Consider the following 25,660-nt stretch of genomic DNA (forward strand, 5'->3'; position numbering starts at 1 on the left):
TTATAAATGTCAGAAGGGGGCGTGGCTTATGCGCCGAGGAGGTATGTCGGACATTCCGTGAGCTCCGTAGGGCTACGGGGCTTGCCTCGATTTATGAACCTCTCTATCTTCATTTAGGAGCCTGCAAATTGGATTCCCTGGTGGCGGAACATGGTCCGCACTTTCTGGTGACTGATTCCACAGGTTTCCAGCCGCTTTCACGGCTCTTTCAGACTTCGGTGATTTTCTGCAGCTTCGGGACGCGGGCGGCCGCCATTTTAGGCCGCTGAGCCCGCGTCCTTTTCCTCACGCTGAAGTGCAGCTTCCTATCAACAACCTAGCTGCTTCATCGCGTTGCCTCCCTCTCCTCAATGAAATCCTAAGGTATGGCAGAATGTCACGATTTTTTCACCCGTTTTTTTTTTCCTTCACCTGGTATATTCCGCCTCAGCTGCCTCAATTTTATATTATGGTGAAGCAACGGCCGCCATTTTAATGCTTGTCCTGGAGGATTCGTTCATTCTGTGTGCTTCTACTTTAATACTCCGCTTTCTCCTCAATGACAAAACACACAGCTGCTTGAGTGACTCTTTTGTGTCTATGTGAATGCTTTCATTACTTTCACAGCTTTCTCGGACTTTGGTGGTCTTCGGCTGCTTCGGGACGTGGGCGGCCGCCACTTTAGGCCGCTGAGCCCACGTTCTTTTCCTCACGCTGACGCACGGCATGTCATCAACTAGCTAGCAGCTACATCGCGTTGCCTCCCTCTCTTCAATGAAATTTAAGGTATGGCATAAGTCACGATTTTTCACCCGTTGTTTGACCTGGCATATTCCTTATCAACTGCCTCAATTCTGTATTATGATGAATCAACGGCTACTATTTTAATGCGTGTCCCGGAGGATTACTTCATAGTGTGTGCTTCTCCTCCATTGCTCCGCTTTCTCCTTAATGGCAAGGATACACAGCCGCCTGAATGACTCTTAGTACTCTGTCACTGCTTTTATTACTTGAGGATCTTTATTCTCCTGTTTACTGCAGAGCCTGTTGCTATACCTACATTGCCTCAGGTGGTTGTGTCTGATGCTTTTATCCTATTTTGGAGCTCTTATTTTGTGACTTACCATGTTCATTTCTGGGAGAACCTCTTTGTAGCTAATTTTTTTACACATTTCTGAGCCTTTTTGAGCCTGCCCTGATGCTCCTGCCTCAATATTTTTCGCACCTTGCCTCTACTCAGCATATGTTCTTTCTTCAAATTTGGTGCGCTCTTACGCTGTTACTATGGCTCACGACGCAAACAATATGAAATCTTCTCATACCGGAACAAAGCCTAAGCGTCTTAAAAATGACCCGCCCTCCCCTATTCTTACTTCTCCAAATCCTGTTCTGGACTCCATATTGGAGGAGGTAAGAGGTCTCCACCCTTTATGGATGCTACTAATGAAAAACTCAAGCAAATTGAAGAGAGATGGGTCGTTATGGAAGGCAAGGTTTTAAACTTAGAACAACGCGTCAGTGACATTCAGGATGTCTCCTCTGAAATTCCTCTTCTGGAACAAGAAATCCAAAAGTTAAAATTGCATACTGAGGACCTTGAAAATCGTAATCGTAGGAATAATCTACGCATTTATGGTGTTCCGGAGAATTCGGAGGGGTCTGATATGGTGTCCTTCATACGTAAATTTCTTCACGAACTCTTAGATCTTCAACCGGCATCTAATCCTCTTAACATCCAGAGAGCTCACCGCTTAGGGCGTCTCAACTCCATTGCGACTAAACCTCGTGGCATTATTCTTCTGTTTCTTGAATTCAGGGAATTGATGAATGTTTTGAAGGCAGCTAGACTCAAGCGACGTCTTATATGGTCTGGGCATAACATTTTTATTTTACAAGACCTTTCAAATGCAACGAATGCTCGACGCAAGGAATTTTTGAATCTTCGTCCTCAAATGAGACAGTTGAACATCCAATATGGTATCCTTCATCCATGTTTTTGCAAGATCACACACAATGGCCGTACCCGTTCGTTTGATGATCCTCGGAGGCTTCACGAGTATCTGCAGAGTGTTTCCTCTCCTGGCATGGTTTTGGAAAAGGGGGGTGGTGATGGACAGAGCTTCTGAATGATGCAGAATACTCTTACCAAGTCAAGAGATCATGGTTTTAATCCATCACCGTTTTTTTAGCTCACTGCACCATCCCAGCTCAGAACCTGGCTATATGCAAATTAGTCTGTTCCTGTCCCAGTGCATGATGGGAAAAGGGCAAACCAAACTACCAAGCCAATTCTTATTCTGGGAAGGAAACAAGCTTCCGGGGACCGATTTCTGGCATCACAGCCTTCTTCGGCCCGGCTTGCTTGAATCCTGATGGTGCAATGAGCAAGGGACTCACGTCTGAGTATACCCTCCCACACATAGTGTGGATAAAACCGATTTTGGAAAAGGGGGGTGGTGATGGACAGAGCTTCTGAATGATGCAGAATACTCTTACCAAGTCAAGAGATCATGGTTTTAATCCATCACCGTTTTTTAGCTCACTGCACCATCCCAGCTCAGAACCTGGCTATATGCAAATTAGTCTGTGCCTGTCCCAGTGCATGATGGGAAAAGGGCAAACCAAACTACCAAGCCAATTCTTATACTGGGAAGGAAACAAGCTTCCGGGGATCGGTTTCTAGCATCACAGCCTTCTTCGGCCCGGCTTGCTTGAATCCTGATGGTGCAATGAGCAAGGGACTCACGTCTGAGTATACCCTCCCACACATAGTGTGGATAAAACCGATTTTGGAAAAGGGGGGTGGTGATGGACAGAGCTTCTGAATGATGCAGAATACTCTTACCAAGTCAAGAGATCATGGTTTTAATCCATCACCGTTTTTTAGCTCACTGCACCATCCCAGCTCAGAACCTGGCTATATGCAAATTAGTCTGTTCCTGTCCCAGTGCATGATGGGAAAAGGGCAAACCAAACTACCAAGCCAATTCTTATACTGGGAAGGAAACAAGCTTCCGGGGACCGGTTTCTGGCATCACAGCCTTCTTCGGCCTGGCTTGCTTGAATCCTGATGGTGCAATGAGCAAGGGACTCACGTCTGAGTATACCCTCCCACACATAGTGTGGATAAAACCGATTTTGGAAAAGGGGGGTGGTGATGGACAGAGCTTCTGAATGATGCAGAATACTCTTACCAAGTCAAGAGATCATGGTTTTAATCCATCACCGTTTTTTAGCTCACTGCACCATCCCAGCTCAGAACCTGGCTATATGCAAATTAGTCTGTTCCTGTCCCAGTGCATGATGGGAAAAGGGCAAACCAAACTACCAAGCCAATTCTTATACTGGGAAGGAAACAAGCTTCCGGGGACCGGTTTCTGGCATCACAGCCTTCTTCCGCCCGGCTTGCTTGAATCCTGATGGTGCAATGAGCAAGGGACTCACGTCTGAGTATACCCTCCCACACATAGTGTGGATAAAACCGATTTTGGAAAAGGGGGGTGGTGATGGACAGAGCTTCTGAATGATGCAGAATACTCTTACCAAGTCAAGAGATCATGGTTTTAATCCATCACCGTTTTTTAGCTCACTGCACCATCCCAGCTCAGAACCTGGCTATATGCAAATTAGTCTGTTCCTGTCCCAGTGCATGTTGGGAAAAGGGCAAACCAAACTACCAAGCCAATTCTTATACTGGGAAGGAAACAAGCTTCCGGGGACCGGTTTCTGGCATCACAGCCTTCTTCGGCCCGGCTTGCTTGAATCCTGATGGTGCAATGAGCAAGGGACTCACGTCTGAGTATACCCTCCCACACATAGTGTGGATAAAACCGATTTTGGAAAAGGGGTGTGGTGATGGACAGAGCTTCTGAATGATGCAGAATACTCTTAACAAGTCAAGAGATCATGGTTTTAATCCATCACCGTTTTTTAGCTCACTGCACCATCCCAGCTCAGAACCTGGCTATATGCAAATTATTCTGTTCCTGTCCCAGTGCATGATGGGAAAAGGGCAAACCAAACTACCAAGCCAATTCTTATACTGGGAAGGAAACAAGCTTCCGGGGACCGGTTTCTGGCATCACAGCCTTCTTCGGCCCGGCTTGCTTGAATCCTGATGGTGCAATGAGCAAGGGACTCACGTCTGAGTATACCCTCCCACACATAGTGTGGATAAAACCTCTCCGGGCATGGACACCAATATTTGATATTTTCTTCTTTCTTTTCTTCTTCCTGTTTGAATTAGTTATGCTGATCTAATTGCTCTGGCTTCGTTTTAGTCTCTATTCTATGTAATTCTTTTCTTGAGGTTCTGTACTTTCACCCTTCTATTACCCAACCTTGCTATTCTGTTGCTCGTTGGGGTCCGTGTGCTCTCTGTTGTCTCCTTGCTCCCGATATCTTCCTTATCTCTTTCTTCTCAGAACTGGCATTTTTGCCTTGATCTGTCTATTTATTTCTTTACTGTTCTATCTCTCTATTCTCTCTTCTCCCTACTTCGCTTTCCCCTTTTCTGTCTTCCCTTTTTTTCCTGTGCACTCTCTTACCTTCTTCTTCCCGGACTGTCTCTGGTTTTTTTTTGCTTCCATGTTTTTTGTCGTTGGTTACAATATGGTTGGGCGCATTCAAGCCTTTAAATATTCACGTGTTGGGTATTCTTTTCTTATGTAATGTATTTCTTTGCTGTGTCCTTTCTTGTAGTTATCCTCCTGCAATGTGTCTACTCCAAGTATATTCCCTCCTCCCCACCTTCCATCATGTGTAACTTTGTTACATGGAATGTTTGAGGTCTTGGACACCCTGTGAAGCGTCAAAAGGTATTGTCTCATTTATCCAAACTTAATTCACAAGTTGTTTTTCTCCAGGAGACTCACTGTTCAGATGTTGAATCTTCTAAGCAAAAGACAATGGGTGGGTCAAGTTGTGTTTTCTCCTGTGTCAACAAGAAAGGGGGTGTTGGTATTTTGTTTCATAAAGGGTTGTCTGTCGAAATTTGATCTTCCCAAACTGATGATGAGGGGCGTTGGGTAATGGCTAAGGTTGTGATCCAGAACATTTATGGACCGGTTCGGCCTGACCCCAAATTTTGGAGTGATATTAAAATCCTTATCTCCTCAATTGATTGTCCTGATATTGTAATTGCTGGTGACTTTAACCAGTGGCTTGATCCGTTTTCCGAAAGACTCTCCTCAAGCAAATTTAACCCTGATAAAACCCATAAATGTTTCCAATCTGCCATTGCCTCACGTCCCCTCTATGATGTGTGGAAAACCTGCAATCCTGACTCCCTTGAATATACCTTTTTCTCGAATGTTCACCATACTCGTTCAAGGATTTGACTATGTTTTGGTCAGCAAGTCTCTTCTCCCTTCAATTCAAAAATCCGAAATTGGCTCTATTTTTATTTCAGACCATGCTCCTGTCCATGCAGTTCTTGACCTTACCCTTGCCTCCTCTAGATTTAGTAGTTGGAAATTCAATACGTTCCTATTGTCTGATAATGTTTTTATAAAAGAAGTTACTGTATTTATTAATGAGTTTTTCACTTTCAACAACTCATCGGACACCTCTATCCCTAATAATTGGGATGCTTTCAAAGCTGTCCTTCGAGCATTCATTATCTCCTATGTCTCTAAAAAGAAGAAAATGAATAGAAATAAATATGAGGACCAACTTAAGAATATCAAGCAGCTTGAACAGTTGTATTTTTCTTCTAAGTCTACTGATGCCCTCCAGAACCTAATTAAAGCAAAAACTGAGCTAAATAAAATTGCTACAATTGAAGCATGTAATACCCTACTAAAAGTCAAATCTAAATATCATGGAGGTCAAAACAAGGCGGGTAAAATGTTGGCAAATTACCTAAAAATCAAATCTGAACGTAAAACTGTAGGTCCTATTTTTAATGATTCTCTCAATAAATAGGTTTCATCAGATGAAGACATTGCGGAAGTTTTTCATAACTACTATCAAACTCTTTATACTGATGACACTCACCCTTCTGTGCAGAACTTAACATCTTTCTTTGATGGTCTGCCCCCTCCGCCGTGGCTTCCTGATGAGTTTGACCAACTGGAGAAAGACATTTCTCCTCAAGAAGTTCTTCGTGCTATCAACTCTCTGAAAAAGTCAAAGGCACCAGGTCCTGATGGGTTGCCAATTGAGTTCTACTCTGCTTTTCATTCCATCTTTGTACTCAAACTACTTCAACTTTTTAACTCTTTTATTTCAAATGCTAAGGCATCAGGGTCTTTCCTGGATGCTCTAATTATCATAATTCCCAAACCTGACAAAGACCATTCCCAATGTAAAAATGATCGTCCGATTTCCTTGATTAATTATGATTGTAAAATCTTTGCTAAAATTCTTGCTTCAAGTCTTGATTCCCTTATCCCACTTTTAATTAAAACTGACCAGGTTGGCTTTGTAAAAGGCAGACTGGCCGCAGATAATGCTTGTATGTGTTCTAACATCATCTCCCACAGTAAAATTTTTAAAGCCCCACTAGCTGCCTTGTCTTTGGATGCGGTGAAAGCCTTCGATCGCATCAATTGGCAATTTATGTTCCGTACCTTGCAATGGTTTGGTTTTGGTCCCTCCTTTATTTCCTTGGTCAAACTCCTATACTCCTCTCCTCGTGCCTGTATTTTTGTCAATAGACAATTTTCTAGTTTTTTTCCTTGTCTAGGGGTACAAGACAAGGTTGTCCTCTTTCCCCGTTATTGTTTATCCTATGCCTTGAACCTTTTTTGGAACGAATTCGTAATAACTCTAATGTTAAGGGTTTTAAATTCACCTCTATTGAAGCAAAAATATCTGCATATGCTGACGACATATTGGTGTATATGGCCAACCCGGTCACGTATCTCCCTCTTTTTATGGAAGAAGTTCGTTTATACTCTTCCATTTCAGGTTACAAACTTAACTTATCTAAAACAGAAGTTTTACCCTTAAATTCCACCTGCTATCAATATATGTTTAATTCTACTGCCTTTGCATTGTGTCCCTCCAAAATCAAATACCTTGGCATTTGGTTTTCTTCATCCCTTGTTGACACCCTCAAATTTACTTTTGCATCCCTTATCGATAAAATCCAATCCCTACTCCAAACTTGGTCTCCCTTATTCCTATCCTGGTGGGGTAGACTCGATACTATTAAAATAATGATCACACCACATATTCTTTACACTGTCTCTATTCTTCCTATAAAAATACCTAATTCATATTTTGTTCGCTTAAATTCCATTTGTTCTAAATTTTTATGGAATAATAAACACCCTTGTATCGCCCTACATAAACTCATCCGTCCTAAGAATGAAGGGGGTGTCCGTTTTCCCAACTTTAAAACTTACCACTCTGCTTTCCTCATTAAACAATCCTTCTCTTTAGCTTATGATTTTTTAGACTCCCCATTACCTAGATGGGTTGCTTTTGAACGCTCACTCTTAAAGGACTTCTCGTTTCAACACACTGTTTTTATGTCTAACTGCTCTTTTTTGGCCAAACACCCAGTTCTAAAATACTCTCAAACACTGTTACATGACACATTCTCTAAGGATGTATCTCCTCTTCAATGTTTTTTGGCATCCATTGTGTGGTATAATAAGTTTCTTAAGTATAAGGGCAAATCCTTCTATTACGAGTGTTGGAAGGAAAAGGGTATTTCATTTGTACATCAATTTTTTTTAATAACTCTATTCTTCCTTTTCATGAATTGCAAATTGTATATCAATTACCCAATTATTGTCTGACTGAGTATACCAACATAATTACCGCTATACTATCTCACTTATCCACTCTTTCCGCACCTGATACTCTACCCTCTTTCTCTCCCTCAACTCCACTTTATCCTTTGTTATCTCTGTATCAACCTAAAGCTGCCCTTGTATATAAAATGTTGTTATCTAATGCCAGTGACCGACCCAAATCGTCTACTGAGATTGCTTGGGAAACTGATCTGAATGTTTCTTTATCTGTTGATGTTTGGGATCGTTTATGGTCCAAATAATTTAAAGTTTCTCTTGCTGCACGTATTACTCAATCGCTGTTTTTTTATTTATCATAGAGTTGTTATCACACCTGTAAGTATTTCTAAGTTTTCGTCATTATCTTCCCCACTATGTTGGTCTTGTTCTTTAGAAACAGGTACCCTTAAACATCAATTGTACGAGTGCCAATCTGTTTTATCCTTTTGGAATTCTGTTTAGAATATATGCATGCGTGTGTTTCAATATTCTTCGTCGTTATCATTACTAAATGTGTTTTTGGGTTCTGTATCAGATGATATAGATATTGTTGCATCTAAAGCTCGACTACTTGATCTTTTCATTGCTATTGCGTTTAAAGTGATTTTATCTTGTTGGAAAGATAACTCCAAATTATCTATAATTACTTGGTGGAACTTCATTAGTGACGAGCATAGGATTGCTGTCGCCTCCTCTTTTTCTGTCTCTTTAAAAATTAAATATGATCTCCTATGGCTCCCCTTTGTCACTTATCTCTTGTCTAATCCTCCCAACTGATTGCTTGTTCCGTTTCCTCCTTGCATATATTCTCCTGTCTCTTGCTTTACTTTTCTCTTTTTCTTCTTTTGCTCCTATCCCTTCTCTCTCTTTCCTTTTTCTCTTCCTTTCTTAATATTTTCTTTTCTTTCTCTTTCCTCTTCCCTTGCTTTAACCCTTTAATTTACAGTCATTTTATGCCTCATGTTTTCTCTTATTATGTTTATTCCTATAATTGCATGGCTTTGTATCATATTTGTTAAAACCTAATAAAAATCTCTTAAACAAAAAAATAAAAAATAAATAAATGTCGGAAGGACAATGGTGAGCTTAAATCAATTTGGGCAACATGAGACTGGCAGGCCCAGTGTGCTGATGCTTTATGTTGAGATTGTCAAATTCCTTGTCAAATTATATTTCTAAACAAAAAATTACAACAGACTATGTCTATGTTTGGCTAATGCTACAAAATGTAGATGCACCAAGCATTCTCTCCGCTGCAAAATGTGATGGTTAGCAACAATTTATTAATTTCACAGAAAAACAGATCAGTGAGATGGTGCAAAATGGAACATACTATTAATCCCTTGCTAGTTCAGTGTGGTGTTTATTACAGCCTGTTGACACTAATGACTGGAACGCCCATTTTTTATAACTCAAACCCAAGGGGTTTCCAGCAAGTAAGCCACACCCCTATCATATTCAGTCGCAAAATTCTGGTGTTATTACTACCTTTAAGGTAGGAAAATGGTTAGAACATTCCACCCTGTCTGCAGTTAAAGACCACTTATCACTGTTCTCTGGTAAGATTTTGTATTAGGTCTCTGAGCCCCTAGTCCTGCACGATTTATTTATCTCACATACAATTAAATTTGGAAACATTCTTAACAAGAAGCTGTTGAAAAGTTAAAACAAATTGATGAGGAAAATCTTGAAAAAGAATTGGCTGTTGTCAGAAATGGGATTATCACATTGTCCACACACATGTATTCATTGAATAATGTTGTTTCATCTGCATTTGATACTGTACAGCATGACAAGTCTATGCTTCAAAGTGAGATGAGATGAGGTCAATTTTACAGTTAAGTTAGATATTGCAGGTTTTGGAATCAAATCGAGTGCCATGAAAATATTTATATGCAACTGAATTGTTTTTTTCCTTATAATTTGACATACACGCAGAAAATCATGGCAAAAAATGAATCTGCTTACATATGACTAATATAGAAAGGTTAAAAACATTAACTTTTACTGTACCTCAAATCCCATCAGTCCACAGCTAATTCAAGGATTCAACCTGTATCAACGTTTCGTTTCACATCTTGTCTAAACACTTTCATGTGGAGAGATACAAAGAAATGAGGCAAACGTTTTTTACATGAAGATAGATTTTATGCCCTTTTAGTACAAATGTATGCACTACAAGAAATAGGTTTTTGTTAGTCTACATGACTGTGGAACTTCTTTAGGACACTCCTACATTTGCAGGGAGATAGCAGTTCTTTGGTGTCTGCAGTGCTTCCATGGCTAAGGTATGCAGCGTTTAGAACGCAAGCATTACCACGGAATACCTTTACAACGCGGGCGTAACAACGAAAGTTGTTACCACGCATTGCGCTGGGGGGCGCTCAAGGATAGTAAATGATTTAATTTACTATCCCAACACCTTCCCTACTATCCACGGGGACTGGTGTTGGAATAGTAAATTAAATTAATCAATTTTGCGCGCCCCCAGCGCAATGCGTGGTAACAACTTTCGTTGTTACGAACGCGTTGTAAAGGTACGCGTTGTCAATGTATGCGTTCTAACGTCATACATCCATGGCTAACCTTTGGCGTTATTTCAAGGGTTTTACCATACCGGAGATAACGTCTGAATTTTTGTTGCTTTCCAATGGCAGACATTTGATTTCAAATGATCAGATCTGCTGCAGGATGAAAGCAGGTGTCCCTTATGTGGTCACTGTGTCCAAGGTTGTGACTTGTTGTATGAATGTCTTATTTCCTCCTACACATTCTCATGGGGAAATAACATTGTGGCTAATTTCATCAACTTTGATAATTGGGGCACACTGAAAGCTTAATGGTTTGAAAAAGATGCGCCATTAACATATATCCGTATAACTTTTGATCTCCAAGTTGACTGCTCCTCAACTGGACTACAATCACTGCTGCAATTGCCCCAGCATTTCAGTGACTTGATATACCATATATATTTTTTTTTATTGCCATTTCAGTAAAAAGTACAACATTCACAGATAACCAGTTCCACTTATTGCAAATCGACATTACAAATTGACTGACAACACAATACATGAGTCAATCTGAGCAGTGTGTCACGTGTGACCCGAGTCTTACAGATTTGACCTCCTCTACTACAATCTGCAGGACCATATCAAGATGTGTCTTGGTATGGAACATTCGTCGCAACAGGACTGTATCACGTGGTCGGTGAGGGGACTGCGTCTGTGTCAGTGGTGCTTGCCTGCTCCAAGAGATATGACTGAGGGGGGGCCCAGATGTCTCGGGGCGGGAAGATGGTGGGAGGAGTTCAGCGTAAGTGGTTAGCTGTTCCTGGCAATAGACTGAGGGCCAGATGTAGGACGGCAAATACCGGTCGGTAACGGCCGTTTTAGGCCGTTACCGACCGGTATTTGGTGTTTGACATGTAGGGGGTGTAGTGTAGCTCCTATTTTCCCAATAGGCTCTGCGCATTGGAATAGTACCTACAGCAGTAAAGGCCTAGGCCAGACGTTAACTAGGTCTACTACTGTCGATACTAGACTTAATTTTTGGGTTTGCCAGCTAAGCTCAGAGTTCGCTAGAAACTTTCTCGAATGTTCAAGGAAGGATTAACTTCCCTGATTAGACAAGAAGGGATTTAGTTTCTGACAACCATAGAACATGACAACTTTGCTCTCCCCTAATCAAGAGTCAATCTCAAGAGTCGTGTGAGCACAAGGCAATTATTTTACTCAGTCAGTACGTGCATTCTTAGTCTCATCAGAATGTAGAGAAAAGGAAGAGACGGGCGTGTTCAATAAAAGGTGTTATTTATTGATCAGTCTCTTTTCTCATACATGAGAAATGGATCGATATTATTGCAATACTTATAGTTAAGTAAAGTGCATACATTAAAAGCAATAGTATAAAATAATACTGTAAAAACATTGATATGGTTTCTGAGCCATATGATGTTTAAAAATGATTAAAATATATTTACATACACATATACATTTGACTAAACGTACTCAACTGGTGTTTCTAAATACGCCTACCCCGTGTACCTGACCTAAGTCTAATGCGTGGGCGGGAATAGAAAGTTACAGTTTAAGTTAAGTTTGTTTTTGCCAAGTGAATAACTAAAGAATTCTCTGTGAGGGGTTATTCAGTTCTGTACCTGGAATTTAGGATGAATGAGGAATGGTATCTCTTTCTCTGCTCTCGATATTCCAGGCTGCCTGCGAGGGCTACCCGGAAGCGCCGGTGCTGGGTCTCTCGGCTTGAGATAGCAGCGCGTCTCTCAGCGCGTCAGGAAGGCGGGGCTGCTGCCAGCGGGGTCTGCTTCTGCTCTCGGCTTCGGCAAGTATGGCTGCTCCGTCTTGTCACCACGCGTGTGTTTGCATAGGGCAAGGTCGGCAATATTTATACCTTAAAGGTGCCGAGATTGACGTAAGGATGGACATAGATACGTCAATAAAGATGTCATATGACTTGCTCGTTAGCACATTCTTTACTAAAGTTCTCTGTGAAATCAAAACAATGGCCGCACGGATTATCCAGGTTGTCATAGGTTTGATTTGTTATGAGAACGTCGTATGCCTTATCAGGGGCTGGAGGAATGTCGCTTGTCTAATTAGATCTCAAGCGTTATGACCTAATCAGATAACACGTTCCTGTGCCGTAGTGTGACTGCGTCAGATAACGGTATCTGCATCATGGGGGATTTCTTGCCTCATGGGCTGACTGTTAGTTAACTAGCTAGTTAGTTTAACCAGAATAGGGTCAGGAATAGGGGGATCGATTCAGAACCTATAGAAATACACGACACCCACTCCACGCTAACTATGGTCATATCTACTAATCTATGCATAGTATAACATAGTACAACATACTATAGAGTATAGTGTATACCTTACCACCCAAAAATACATAAATGCATTTTGAAATTTTCAAATATACTGAAAAATTGCAGTCATATATATTGTATGCACTTAAGCTATGAATTAAAAGCAAAAGTAAACACGCATTTTTTATGCATTATTGCTTTTTGGTATATGAGAAATACACATGAAATGGTTCTTAATATGGCTATACAGAAAGGAAGTTCGAGACCATTTCATCACATAATAAAATATTTGTGAACATACCAGCGGGCAGCTAAAGTCTATAAAGTCTATAAAGTATCTAAAAATAGAAATCTTAGTTCTCTAGGAATAGTTTCCTACTTTAAGCAGAAGATCAGTGTCCCGGAAAAAAAAATATAGAAAAATATTTCAGGGGCTTGCTGAAAAAATCGCTGTCCGTGAACTGGATTGTAATTGTTCATGTGACTTTATTTTTAAAGTTGAAGGCCGAATTCAGGGAACGCCGTGTGCGAGTTTACTCAAAAGTCTCTATTTCTGTTCCGGAGAGAACATCATATCATTCAGGCTTTCGAAAAAACTGTCAACAGCTTCATGGGAAAGTTCCACTAAGTCGGAAATAGGGGTAACCATGCATTCGTGCGCATGATTGTCTTCATTGACATTCTGATTCGCATTGCTGACAGAAGGTCGTACCTGTTCGATGTTGCTTTCATCTTGAACTTCACTACCCTTCAATCGTAGTGGTGAAGATTCCAGGAATGCCATCATCAGGATTGGCAGCCTTTGAGGGCAGCACAAAGCGTGAACCTTGGTAGGAACCAACAGTGTATCTGCATCCACCGGCGCATCCGATTGTAGCGTCAGACAGGTGTCTAACACGCATTCTTCTCCGCATAGCAGACACCTTAGTACAGGTAAAACACACCTTTGCCACATTGGTCGAAATGATAGAAACCAAGTCATGTTTAGGTCTCTAAGCCGGGAGAGTCCCAGGATTTTTGATATCCGGTCCCGGTATCCAATGGCTAGGATCGTATCTTCCATTGTCGCGAGAGTTTGATCTGTGACATGGGTTGCCATAACGAAAAATAAGGACTAGGAATAGGATTCCTGCAATTAGTCCCAGGATCAGGGGAAGTCCGCCAAAAATCGAATGGACGAAATCTGGAAAAATACCCAGTATGGCTTTGAATGGTGTTAATGCCATCGAAAATACTGTCTTAAATACCTTTGAGACCCCTGTGGTATCAGAAATATTTAAGATTTCGCTCAGGATTTCCGCGAAATGTACGGGGGAATTGGTTGATAATAATGTATGTATCTCTGCAGTCGTCCTTGCGACTTGTAGATCATACGTTTCTTTAGATGACGTGAGCCTTGTAGGCGTCTGAAGAAGCACTGTTTTCATTCTGCTTAAAGTGTCTATTCGAATAGAAGTAATTTTCAAACTGGGCCATGCCCTTGCCTCCCTGTCTGGAAAGGAGCTGGGGAACAAAGAACGTCCACAGCACTTGACCTTCGCCGTTGTAGTTACTAGATAAGGAGTCCCGGGCATAAGACTACAACATCTGCGGTCTACAATAAGAATGTAACTCCCATTATAGAGTCTTTGAAAGAATGGTTCTATTTCAGTTGCAGGTGCGCCTTGCTGGTGACATGAAAGGTTGTATGAATTCCCTTCACAGGCTCCGTGCAAACTAATACCGTTACACAGAAGCGTGCCGCTTAGTGACATAGCACAATTGTTGCCACTAAGAAACACTTTCTGTCCTTTATTACTGACACATGCATGTGAATAGGGCAGGTTCCAAGTTGTTTTAAGGTACCCCTTTCCCAATTTCTCGTACATGCCAGCCTGTATATATTTTTGGCAGTATTGAAACCTGAAGGTTGAGATTGGAATATTTATTATTCCGTGGATTATCCATTCACTGACAGGTCGTTCTGACATTGTCATTGGTAATCTTTCTAGTTTTTCAATGCTCAAGATTGTATAATCAGCACCCTTCTGCGCCATACCGATTTGTCTATCAGTAAGGTTAAAGATTTGGAATAGTGACGTTGTGTTGATTAAACGCCAAGGCACATAGCCTGAACGCAGATTTTGTAACGTCCAGCCAAGCTGTACAATAGAACGCAATTGTGACTGACCATGTTGTAATAACAGTAAGTCTTGCGATAATATATCGATTGCTGAAGACACAATGCTGTCCAATGAAAATATTCTGGAGGACAGAGTCATTAACCCATTGTCCACTACAGAAAGTGATTTTTCCAAATTAATACGATCAATTTCACGTATTCTCTCTGCTGTTTCAATTTGAGTAACCTTCCAGGCCTCATTGTATGCTGCATATACAGAGGCTGCTATGAAACGCTTTTGACGCTGTTTGCGTGGTCCCATTATGAAATCACGCAAGTCAGCACCATCAGTAAGTAAAGTTAGGTGTTGCTTAATTTCAGGCAGTGTGGAAGTTTGTAGCCATTGAAGGCATAATTTGCCCACACTGTAGGTGGTTATTATCCCTGGGTGATGTCTTTGAGGATATCTAGGGTCTGGCCTGGTCATTTTGAAACCCTGTGTTTTATTCAGGAATCTATCTTGACAGTTATTTGTATCTGTGGGCCAGATCAACCATTGTTTCCAATCAGGATGTGTTCTGTTTTGGTTAAGTATATTGTTTACGTCTATTTCTTCATCTGTATCAGAGTTATTGCTAAACATTGTTGGCTTTGGAATAGACGGGTTATTTAAATCTTTGATTTTGGCTAAGCCAAGACAGGTGGTTTGTTGAACAGTGTCATTTAAAAATATCATTTGTTCTGGGATCATGCAGGCTCTAAACAAAGCTTCTAAACCCTGTACTTGCCAATCTTTTGTACCCCAAACACTTTTCAAATCAACATTTTTGTCCCAATAATCAAATCCAAAAGTATTCATTTTTTCAAAGAATGAATCCGAATATATCAATTTTGTGTTGGTTATCATGGTTTTCATCCCTGTCTTGTTTGACAATTTAAAATAAAATGTTTCAGCATTAGTTATGTTAAAACCTGAAAAATATGAATATTTGTCATAAACGGTTCTTGAGCTCCCTTTTGGAGGTGTTGCACAATGTTCCCATTGATTATAATTTAAAACATTTCTAGGTTGTGCAGATTTATGCAAGAAATGGTTACCATAATGGTTATAGCAATACATACTATCATAATTTGTAGAACCTTGCAAATAATCATGTTTTGTAAATTTAGCAGACATTACTAAGTCAGACATCATGTTGTTAATACTTTCAAAGTCCCAATCATCAGCAAATGAGTTTGGTTTTGCAAAGTCACTCAAGGAGATCTTGATTTGGTGTGGATATTTCAGGATCTCGACCGGACCATAAATTTCATAGTCAGTGTTGTCCCAGGCTACCCCACCAGGTATCGGAATTGCTGTGAAGTTGGCTGAAGAAAGTTCTGAAGAAAGTTCTCTTTTCTCGACGTGTGAAGATGTGTGTGGTTTGAGGACCAAGTTGATGTTCTGACTTGCTGTGTCCATTTTAGCATATTTTCCCTCAATGAAGCGTCCCAAAGTAAATACCATGATGAGCCAAAGTATGAGGATAAATGCACCAAAACCCACCCAAAATTCAATCCATGGAGAAACCAGATATGTTTCTTTCAGTTGTTTCAAAAGTTCCTTAGCTTTGTCTTTAAAGGATTTTGATGATGGCTGTGTCTTTGATTCACTGAAGCCTTCAGAGGAATCATCGAAGTTGATGAAGTACCCGGATGCAGTTCTGTCAATTGTTCCAATTGCTTCAGGATTTTTGTTTCTTGCATTGTCACTTGGTACTTCATTGTAGATTGGTGTGTCTCTGCTAAATGTTTTTATTTGGGTTTTCAGAGGTCTGAGTTCTATTGCATTGTTGCATAGTCCTTGTTGTTCTTCTGTAGGCGTTTCGAATGTGATGAGCCTCTTTGTTAGGACCTCTGTACTGGTAGCAAACCTTGGTGTTCTGCTACTTATTGGGAGTCCACTTGGCCTACTGTTTGATATCGGCCACATGTTGTGGTTTTACCAGGTCGATGGATACAACTCGGTTCTCCTTTTTTCCAGCAAGTGGCGGTAGTACACCTGATCTTGTCCCGTTGACAGACAAGACAGGAACTGCTTTTCTGTAAGAAGGCCCAAATTCCTTCTTTACCGCGATCTTCTCCCTGACTAGATCCCCGACTTTTGGAATCCAGACAGGTCTTGCTGGGACAGGTGGTGATTCTTCAGTGGTTGTTGGCTGTTGTTTCAACTGTATGTTGCTCAGGTCTTTTCTTGTTTTGTTTAAGTCCTGCAAAATAGCCAAACGGTCTTTGACATCAAAGGTTTTTTCTATTACCACTGAAGTCTGACTATCAAGGTCAGAGATCAACATCCTGGTTCCGAATAATAATTCGTACGGACTGAATCCCTTCAGAGAATTTCTTGGCAAGTTATTTAGACTACGTTGGACACTTATTAGATGTTTGACCCACCCAGCTCCCGAACCTAATGTCCTTTCTATTATAGATTGCTTTCTGCCTTGGTTTTTTCTTTACACCATCCCGTACCCTCAGGAAGGAAGTGAGAAGATTCCCGCTGGGCTGTGCTCATTTGTCCACGTTTCCCCCCAGGCTGGTGGGCTTGAGTGAAAACAATGGTCAAACGTAACATGCTCTTAGCGTATATGCCATTTAGACTCGCAAATCTTGTATAACAGTCAGCCGAGTGCTGGTGATCTACATTATAAGTGGAACTAGCCTGTATATGTTAATCGCAAGCCATTCTTTTTAATGGTGATATTATCTGCAGTCAGATTCCACCGTATTTTATTTTTTCTCTTCCCACTATGATTTCTGTTGCAGTTTGGGCAGTTTTTTACAAACATGGTATGATGTAGGCTCATGCCTGGCCACCAGTACCGTGATTGTAAATCTTCCAGAGAATCTTTTAGTTTGAGGTGTCCAAGACCCTCACCCATATGTGCGTCTGCGATTAACAAGTGTCTCCTGTCCATGTTTGGAATCACTCTATCCCCCACTCCAGGGATTCGAGCAAAAGGGACGGAGTTTGCATCGATTATGTATGTATAATTGAGTGGATAGTTGATCGGTAACGCTGAGCAGTCGCCTTTTGATGACGTTTTCACCGCCAGCAACGTTTCACCGTCAATGTATTTAATGTACGCTTTTTTCGATCTACGGGAGCCGGTTTACTGGCTGCCGCTGCGGCTGTTTCAGCCAATGAATTCCCTACAACGTGAACGCCATCACGCTGGTGACTCAGTGAGTGAGTCACGTGAGTCTTTGGTAGTTCTTTTTTCAAAAGAGCTATTTGTTCCCAGAGCAGTCTCTGCTTTATTGGTGCATCTGTGTCATCTTTGTAACCGTTCTGAATCCATGTCTGCAAATCGCTGTTATATGATTTGACGCAGAAATATGAATCTGACACTACAAGTGTCGGGAATTCGCGATCCGCATTATCTAGCGCCATTTTCAATGCGATTATTTCAGTTTGTTTTTCTGAATTAGTTTCTACTGAGTGTGATTTTGTTAATAGAGGTTTTAATATACCTCCGCGCCACACTTCTTTTGTAATCTCACATGTGGGGTTGTATGCTTGTTCTCCCCAAACGGACGGTTGAGCATGTCCGTCTGTGTAGATTACACAGGCGTAATGTCGTAGAGGCAGAATGTCGATTGGCAGAGGATACGTCTTTTCATATTTTAGATTTTTAGAAAATTGTCAACCATGCTATGCTTGATAATTCATATCCTACGTACAAGACTGTCAGATGGGCAATTCTGGACTTTTTAAAGTTGAATTTGTAACCCTCTGCAGCGAACCCAAGTATTATGGTGTTCACCCTTTTCAAGTGAGTCTCCAAGTCATCATCTGTTAAGGAAATGTCATCGACATAAGATAATGCTTCATCATCATATAGTTGTAGTAATTCTGTTACTCTCGCTGAGAATACCCCCGGGCTGTTCTTGTACCCCTGGGCTAACCGACAGAATTGTTTTTGAGTGCCATTTACTGAGAATGCAGTTAAATATCTGCTCTCTGGTGCTATGTTTTGACAAAAGAATCCATTGGAGATGTCCAAGGTTGTTTTGTATTTTTTGCGCACTATGTTATTCATTAGTGCAGCACTGTGTGAGTTTTGCACTGCAAAAGTTTTGCAACATGTGTTAAGGTGTCGGTAATCCAAAACTAGACGGTATGAATTGTCTGGTTTGGAGACCGGAAACAAAGGATTGTTCATTTGTGAGGTGCAAGTTTCAATCACCCTCTGGTATTCTAGCTGATCTAGTATTTCATTTACTTGTTTTTTAGCTTCTTGCTTAATTGGGTACTGCCTTTGTGCAGTTGGTTGTGATTTTAACTGGATTTTGTGAGGAGGAGAATCCTCATCCCATCCTACATGATTTTTATATAAAGCAGGTGCTAAGGCCACTGCCCACTTTCTAGCAAGTGTATATTTTTTATGAATCGGGATTTGATTCGAGAAGGCAGGCATAATTACTTCTTCGCCATGAGGGCACTCCCTGACAAACTCTGGTGGCCAGTCTTTTTCAGCTAGAAGGATGTCATAGCCTTTGGATAGGTTATCCCAAAATAGTCCCCTTATTTTCCTAGTCTTATCTCCCTCTATACGTAATGTTATCTCGTATATCTTGTGGGGCTTGCTAACTCTGGTATCTGCAGTTTCCACTTGAAGATATTCATTCGTGTCCACTGTCTCCAGATGATTCATAAGGACTTTGCGAGCTATGCTCACCTCTGCTGCGCTGTCTAGCATTGTCTGAGCCCACTCTCCGTTTTTCAGTTGTGTCCTCAGTATTCTCGGCATTGTTAACTACCTTGATACTGGCTACCTTCTTTTTTGGAAATTGTAATTTCTTTTTCAGTTGAGCAGGTTCCTTGTCTTTGGACTTGGCGTGCTCTTCTGATCGTCCTCTTCTTTCCGATTTCTGCGAGGAATTCTGAAAAGATTGAGAGGGACGTGTATCAATGTCTTGATATCTATCAGGTTTTTTAATATTATCCCTATTTCTAAGGTTATATCTATTCCCCAAGGGGTCACTCTGCGGTGACCTCTGTCTTTGGTTTGGAGATTTCTCTCTTCGCCTAGGAGGCCTTCCTCGGGACTGGAATTTCTTTTCTTTGGGATTGGATTGTTTGTTTCCATCCCAGTTCTTTTTTGGTGAATTATTATTAAAAAATATTTTTTCTGGACTAGTAGTCAGTTGCGGTTTTACTGGTATTCCACCTAGACTATCTCTGCCTAGTTCTTCATAGGATTTTTCTATGATTCTGGCAATTTCAGCTGGTTGGTCTGCTATATCTGTCTCTTTTAACCTCTGGCGGATCGCCACGTTTGCTGCTTCACCTTTTATGTTGGCTAGTAATATAGCCGAGACCTGCTTGAAGTCTTTTAGTAATTTCATACCAAGAGTTAAAGCAGGTTCTGGACCGTATTCATCTTGAATTTGTTTTAGCACATCTGGTATTACCGAAATGGATGGAACACCGTGCGTTTTTGTGTAGATGGAAGCAAAGACTGTACCCCAAGTGTCACAGTCCTCAATGTGTGGTGCGATTCCCATTGGGAGACATATAGTCAGAATCCTGTGTTTTTCCAATGGGGTGGTGTCAGGAAACACCGCCTCTATTTGGGTGATTTTCTGTGCCAACCAGAATGGTATTTGTTCCCGTTTAGCTGGAACTTTACCTAGGCAGGATTGGATGTTCTGTGGTGTAATTTTATTTGTGTTCCCCTGGTGAGGGGTCAGCTGTGGAAGTTTAATCGCTGGCTGAATTGTTGAAGTCCGCATTACATACTGAACTAATTGTCTGTGAATTTTTAGTAATTGTTTTAGCTGTATTAACAGCTGTGGTGCAGGCATCTCGTCGATGTCTGGATGTGGTGTGTATCCGGCTAAAACCGGCCACGTTGCTCCTGGTCTTCCTAAAGGACCGAGCCTTGTAATGTGATTATTATGTTTTAGGGCGCCATCAAATAAGAGCAAATGCTCTTGGAATTTGAGTGGTACTTCCACCTCCTCGAAAGGAGTGTACTCATTAGGAGGTTCCTCTACTTTGTAATAGTGGAAGTACTTTGTTACAGCATTTGCTGCTGGAAAATGTATCCATGAATAGTATACCTCTGTCTGCCGATATTCGTGTGCCTCAATTACGAATATGACTGTGCCACCTCTAGGTGTCAGTCCATTTTCTATAAGTTTTAGAGTTATAGATCTTCTTTTGGCGACCTGGATGAGTATTATATCCGGGTCTGCATCGAGTGCTGTAGTATCCGCTGCTGCTATTTCAGCTGCTAATCTAGTAGCCTCTCTTTCTTCATCGCTGTCCATTTTACTGACAGAATGGTATTATGTTTTTTTGCAGATCAGGTTTCTTTATGGAAACAGAGATTAGATGCACAATATTTTGGAACTGTTTTTATCCTTCAACGTTGACTTGACCAAAAACCATACATAGGAGTTCCCTCCTGCGAGGTTTTGGAGGATATAACCTTTCACCCACTCCAGACGTCTTTGGAGTATTTGGGAAAAGGGGTCTGAGTGAGAAAGCACGACTGAGTTACTCTAAATGTCTTACGTTAGTTTTATCGCCCTTTCCAAACGCGTTGGGCGCCATGTAGTGTAGCTCCAATTTTCCCAATAGGCTCTGAGCATTGGAATAGTACCTACAGCAGTAAAGGCCTAGGCCAGACGTTAACTAGGTCTACTACTGTCGATACTAGACTTAATTTTTGGGTTTGCCAGCTAAGCTCAGAGTTCGCTAGAAACTTTCTCGAATGTTCAAGGAAGGATTAACTTCCCTGATTAGACAAGAAGGGATTTAGTTTCTGACAACCATAGAACATGACAACTTTGCTCTCCCCTAATCAAGAGTCAATCTCAAGAGTCGTGTGAGCACAAGGCAATTATTTTACTCAGTCAGCACGTGCATTCTTAGTCTCATCAGAATGTAGAGAAAAGGAAGAGACGGGCGTGTTCAATAAAAGGTGTTATTTATTGATCAGTCTCTTTTCTCATACATGAGAAATGGATCGATATTATTGCAATACTTATAGTTAAGTAAAGTGCATACATTAAAAGCAATAGTATAAAATAATACTGTAAAAGCATTGATATGGTTTCTGAGCCATATGATGTTTAAAAATGATTAAAATATATTTACATACACATATACATTTGACTAAACGTACTCAACTGGTGTTTCTAAATACGCCTACCCCGTGTACCTGACCTAAGTCTAATGCGTGGGCGGGAATAGAAAGTTACAGTTTAAGTTAAGTTTGTTTTTGCCAAGTGAATAACTAAAGAATTCTCTGTGAGGGGTTATTCAGTTCTGTACCTGGAATTTAGGATGAATGAGGAATGGTATCTCTTTCTCTGCTCTCGATATTCCAGGCTGCCTGCGAGGGCTACCCGGAAGCGCCGGTGCTGGGTCTCTCGGCTTGAGATAGCAGCGCGTCTCTCAGCGCGTCAGGAAGGCGGGGCTGCTGCCAGCGGGGTCTGCTTCTGCTCTCGGCTTCGGCAAGTATGGCTGCTCCGTCTTGTCACCACGCGTGTGTTTGCATAGGGCAAGGTCGGCAATATTTATACCTTAAAGGTGCCGAGATTGACGTAAGGATGGACATAGATACGTCAATAAAGATGTCATACGACTTGCTCGTTAGCACATTCTTTACTAAAGTTCTCTGTGAAATCAAAACAATGGCCGCACGGATTATCCAGGTTGTCATAGGTTTGATTTGTTATGAGAACGTCGTATGCCTTATCAGGGGCTGGAGGAATGTCGCTTGTCTAATTAGATCTCAAGCGTTATGACCTAATCAGATAACACGTTCCTGTGCCGTAGTGTGACTGCGTCAGATAACGGTATCTGCATCATGGGGGATTTCTTGCCTCATGGGCTGACTGTTAGTTAACTAGCTAGTTAGTTTAACCAGAATAGGGTCAGGAATAGGGGGATCGATTCAGAACCTATAGAAATACACGACAGGGGCCTTATCTTTACAGAATCGGTATATTTACCGATTCGGTAAATACAGATGTAGGTGGCACTTCAAACAGTGCCACAGGCCATTACCGATTCGTTATTTACCATGTAATACTATTGCATGGTAAATAACGAATTCCAGTGTACATGCACATCTGTCCATGTACACCTGTGCCATGTGGCACACATACATGCCCTAAGGGCATGTATGTGTGTCACATGGCACACAAGCCAGAAACAGGGGTGCAACAGGGTGTCAAAGTGACACCCTGTCCCCCTTGGCAATTCGGTAATTTTACCGATTCTGTAATTACCGAATCGGTATTTGCCATTGATTCCTATGGGCTTCAAGCCCCATAGGAATCAATGACAAATACCGATTTGGTAATTACAGAATCGGTAAATACCGAATCCTACCGATTCGGTATTTTTTACAGAATATTTACCTACATTAGATTTACCGATTCATGAATACTGAATCGGTAAAATTCGGTATTTATGAATCGGTAAATCTAATTTACCTACATCTAGCCCTAAATCATTCAGACACAGTTTGAATTTAGGCGCTCTCCCCCGTCCCCACCTGCAGGCCACCCTTCGCTTGACGAGCAGTAGTGCCAGGGAAGGTAGGCAGACAAAATATCGATATTTTAATATCAACATACAATAATATCGATGAATAAATATCGAAGGTACAGAATATAGAAGGTAAGTAATATTGATTTTTTTAATATCGAAGGGACAGAATTTCGAAGGTAAGTAATATTGATTTTGTTAATATCGATGTAAGTAATATCGATGTTACTAAAATCGATGTTAGTAATATCGATGTTACTAATATCGATTTTTATATGATTTTTATGTATAATATTATGTATTTAATATGTATTTTTATTTTTTTATGTAATTTAAGTGCATATTGTATTTTAGTACCGCATCGGATTGTGGGTTTGTTTGAGAATAGGGTGGGAAGTAATTTAATTATACTAAATTCATTATTAATTTTTAGAAATGATAAATTAATTGTAATTAATTGGTAATAATTTTTATTAAATGGTAATTAATTTTTATTAATTGATTAATTGATGATTATGTTCTGTAGCGGGTTATGGGTTTATAGGGGAATAGGGTGGGAAGTAATTTAAATATAATTAAGTAATAATTTCTTTTCATTAATTGTTTTTGCTAATTATAGTATTGTTATTTAATTATTAATGGGTAATAAATTTGTATTAATTGGTCATTCATTTGTATTAATTGATTAATTGATCATTATGTTCTGTAGCGTGTTATGGGTTTATAGGGAAATAGGGTGGGAAGTAATTTAAATGTAATTAAGTAATAGTTTATTTTCATTAATTGTTTTTGCTAATTATATTATTGTTAATTAATTATTAATTGCTAATTACTTTTTAATAATTGGTATTTATTATTAATTTATTGTTACTTAATTATTCTTTGGTAATTATGTTTTTAATAATTATGTTTTGGTATATTTTATTTATATTTTAAAATACTAATTTATTTATAAGTATGTTATATTTTAATTTCTATGCTATCCAACTCTTTCCCTACTGTTGCACTCTCTGGAGTGGGAAGAGTAATTTTTTCCCCTACTCTATCCAACCCTTTCCCTACTGTTGCACTCTCTGGAGTTGGAATACAAATTTTTACCCCTACGCTATCCAACACTTTCCCTACTGTTGCACTCTCTGGAGTTGGAATAGTCATTTTTACCCCTACGCTATCCAACACTTTCCCTACTGTTGCACTCTTTGGAGTGGGAATAGTATTTTTTATCCCTACGCTATCCAACATTCTTCTTACTTTTTAAAATTTGTTTTACATTTTTATTTAATTTTTATTTATATTATTATTTTATGTGTATAGATATATTTGTAATGTATGAATTTTTTAATTATTCATACGTTATTAAAATAATTATTAAAAGTTATTTTTAAGTAAGTATATCATATGTATTATATGAATATGTTTAATTAATTTTTTGCTAACTTATGTATATTCATTATTAATTTTAAATATTATAACATATGTTTAGCTATGCTTATTACATTTATAAGTAATATTTAATTTATTTGACATAATTGTTTAATAAAAAAACTATATTTTTTAATTACGATATTTTTGACATCGATATATTTTTTTCTCAATATTTTTGTACTTACCTTGTTGGAGATAGGATGTCGATATTGTTGACATCGATATTTTTGTTGCGATATTTTTGTATGTCGATATTTTGTATATCGACATTTTGTCAGAGAGACGTATTTTCTCAGGGAAGCAGCCAGCGCCTCGGTATAGCCTAGTAGTGTGACCAGAGGTTTTTCGGGGATATGCAATCCAGTCATGCGCTCAAGCGCACCCAACATCCCTATCCAGTAGCTTTGAATGGGGAGACAGTCCCAGGCTAAGTGTCTCAAGTCGGTTCCCTCCCTCTCACACCGATCGCAGCGGTCAGTGTCGCGAAGGCGGAGGAGCATCAGGCGCGCAGGAGTGTAATAGAGATGGTGTAGGTAACGATAATCAATGATGCGTAGTCTACTATTAGCTGATATTTTCCCGGTTTGTTGACAACAATAGGACCACTGATCGTCAGTGATGGGAGAGTCTAGTTCTGCTTCTCAGTGAGCCCTAGCCTGGGGTTGGTCATATTCACATTCAGCATGAGTGGTGTGACAGAGCATTGATATGGCATGTGCGGGAGTGTCCTTCTGAAGGAGAGTGTGCAGAGGAGCAGGTATAGGAGGTTCCTGTGGGAAGCTTGGTGTGAGGGTTCCAACGTCCTGCTTCAATCGAATATAATAACTCTAAAGGAGTGGGCGTGGTAGTGCCAAAGAAGTCCTCACTTTTGCGGAATATGCCTTTGGTGTACAGCTGACCCGATGTTGAATCCCAAGCTTGCTGAGGAGTTGGCAGCATCCTCCCTCTCATGTGACCAGGAGGACAAGCCAGTAATGTATAGGCAACAAGGGTGATTATAGTATGGTGGTATGAAGGCGGCAGGCCAGGTCATGCCA

This window comes from Lissotriton helveticus, chromosome 10 (assembly GCF_964261635.1).
Source record: "Lissotriton helveticus chromosome 10, aLisHel1.1, whole genome shotgun sequence".
Taxonomy (NCBI): domain Eukaryota; kingdom Metazoa; phylum Chordata; class Amphibia; order Caudata; family Salamandridae; genus Lissotriton; species Lissotriton helveticus.